Genomic DNA, 2,405 nt, shown 5'->3' with positions numbered 1-2,405 from the left:
CTCTCTCTCTCTCTCTCTCTCTCTCTCTCTCTCTCTCTCTCTCTCTCTCTCTCTCTTCTCCCCACACAGGGTTCTGCCATTTCCCTGCAGAGCCTCCCTTGGCAAGACGTGAGGACTCACAACATTGTCCCAGCTCACTTCAGAGATGCCCGCAGACGCCTACTTCAGCAACACGATTAGCCTCCAGGATTCTGGATGGGTTGAATAGTGCTCACCCACCGACTGATGCATGCTCAGACCTTCAGGAAGGAGGAGAGAGATCTTCATGGGCATCCTTTGTTACGGAGCTGTCACGAGGCCATCTAGGATTCAGGATGAGCACTAACTTTAATGACCAGTGTCCTTGTGAATAAGAATAGGACACAGACACAGAGGTGACACACCTGGACAAGGCAGAAGCTAGAGTGGTCAAAAGCCAAGGAACACCTGTGCTAGCTCCCGAGCTAGTAGGAGTGTGGCTGGCTAAGAGAAGCAGAGAACCTGGTATTCAGGCTGGGAGTGGGGGCCTGAGAGCCAGGCAGCCAGCTGGCCACTCGGTAATGTGGTGAGAGCCAATTGCAAAGGCCTCCAGCCTCAGAGAGCAGGAAGGTGTCAGAGGCTGGGCCGAGGGGTTCCAGAAAGCAGATGGGCTAGCCCCGTGGGACCTGTAGACATCTTGTTTTTCACGCTCTAGCATATACAGCCAGGGGATGGCTTGTCTGTGGTTTCAAGCTTCCTTGTTTATATGGCAGTTGCAACAGGAGAATTTCAACAGTGAAGAGGCTGGTGACCCAGTCCTCTGAGCCTGCTGGCTACCTTCCTCATAAATGTCCTTGGCAACCCAAGAGTATTATGGGTGATGGTTGGCAAAGGAGGAGGGCCTCCTATGCCCAGCTGTAGGGCAGTCTTCCTGGGAAGGTGTTTAGGAGTCCAGGAGAAAGTAGGAAGATGGAGTGGTGTTCTAGAACATACGCCTAGAAGCTGGCATCAAACCTTTGCTGGAGGAAGGTGAGGCAGGCGGAGGACTGGAACTGCAGAAGGCCAGCCATGCATCTCAGCATCTCCTTAGGTTGGGTACCCAAGTGTCCCCATGGGTTTATCATGTGGAGACCAATCAAGGGAACAGAGTGGGGTACAGATGCGGCACACATCAGAGGGGTCGGTCATTTTTGGGAAAGTCTCACTACTTTATAGACAGTAGAGATTGTCGTTCTATTGGGTCATTTAGGTTTTTGGGGGGACCACCCTAGAAACCTTTCCAAGTACCAGAGACAAGCAGCCAGTGCCCTGAGGGTCTTGTACCAACCATATTGAAAATGTCCTTGTTTGGACCAGGTAAACCCCCTTGTTGGCTTGGGGCAGTTCTCAAAAAAGTCAGCCTCTAAGACAGCAGGAACAAATGACCAACACCACGGGCGAGGTTGGAGATCAGGAGGTATAGCAAAGAAAATCTGGGTGTGCTGACACTTGAACAACAACAACAACAATCTTCTTCTTCTTCTTCTTCTTCTTCTTCTTCTTCTTCTTCTTCTTCTTCTTCTTCTTCTTCTTCTTCTTCTTCTTCTTCTTCTTCTTCTTCTTCTTCTTCTTCTTCTTCTTCTCCTTCTCCTCCTCCTTCTCCTCCTCCTTCTCCTCCTCCTCCTCCTCCTCCTCCTCCCCCTCCCCCTCCTCCTCCTTCTTTTTTTTTTTTTGTTTTTTTTTGTTTGTTTGTTTTTGAGACAGGGTCTCTCTGTGTAGTACTGGCTGTCACTCTGTACACCAGGCTGGCCTGGAACTCACAGAGATCCACCTGCCTCTGTCTCCCAAAAGGTGTGTGCTACCACTACCTCTTAAATTTCTTTTCTGACACAAAGATCATGGGGTTGGGGCTGAGGTCATGGCTCATTCAGCAAAGTGATGCACAGTCGTGGGGACCTGAGTTCAAAGGTCAGGCACAGGGCTATACACCTGTAACTGCAGCTCTGGTGAATGGAAACAAACTGAGTCCTTGGGGCTTCCTGTCCAGACAGTGTAGCTGAAATGGCAACCTCTAGATTCAGTGAAAGACCCTTGTGCCAAAAAAAGAGGGTGGGGGATGATTGAGAAAGGCACCTGACCTAATGTCCAGTTTCAACATGCATACACTCACGAACACACACATGCACACATGCATGCATGCCAGATCTGAGGCAAATTTAAAAGGTGACAGAGCAGGGCCAGGCAGATTTGTGTACTTCTGAAATCCCAGCACTTGAGCAGCAGAGGAGGCAGAAGGAGAAATAATTAAATGAAGGCTAGCCAGCCTTATCTATGTAGCAAATTCGAGACTGGTCTGGGCTATGTGAGACCTGTCTCAAACAAAAGTAGCAGGGTAATACGAAAAGACTGGCAAAGAGTAAGGTATAAGGTGACTCAGCTGGTAAAGTGCTTGCCTTGCAAAAATCAGA

General features: G+C 49.5%; 1 long non-coding RNA gene across 1 annotated transcript in view; it reads left to right on the top strand.

Moving 5' to 3' along the window:
- LOC110306327 overlaps positions 1–243 on the top strand; it is a 15,555-nt gene extending 15,312 nt beyond the window's left edge. The window contains exon 6 of the long non-coding RNA XR_002379252.1: positions 70–243. This is a non-coding gene — a long non-coding RNA (uncharacterized LOC110306327). The remainder of the gene's footprint in view (positions 1–69) is intronic.
- The last annotated feature ends 2,162 nt before the right edge of the window (positions 244–2,405 follow it).

Source organism: Mus caroli, chromosome 11 (genome assembly GCF_900094665.2).
Source record: "Mus caroli chromosome 11, CAROLI_EIJ_v1.1, whole genome shotgun sequence".
NCBI lineage: Eukaryota > Metazoa > Chordata > Mammalia > Rodentia > Muridae > Mus > Mus caroli.
The sequence above is the reverse complement of the archived record's forward strand: the minus strand, read 5'-3'. Positions and strand labels throughout refer to the sequence as shown.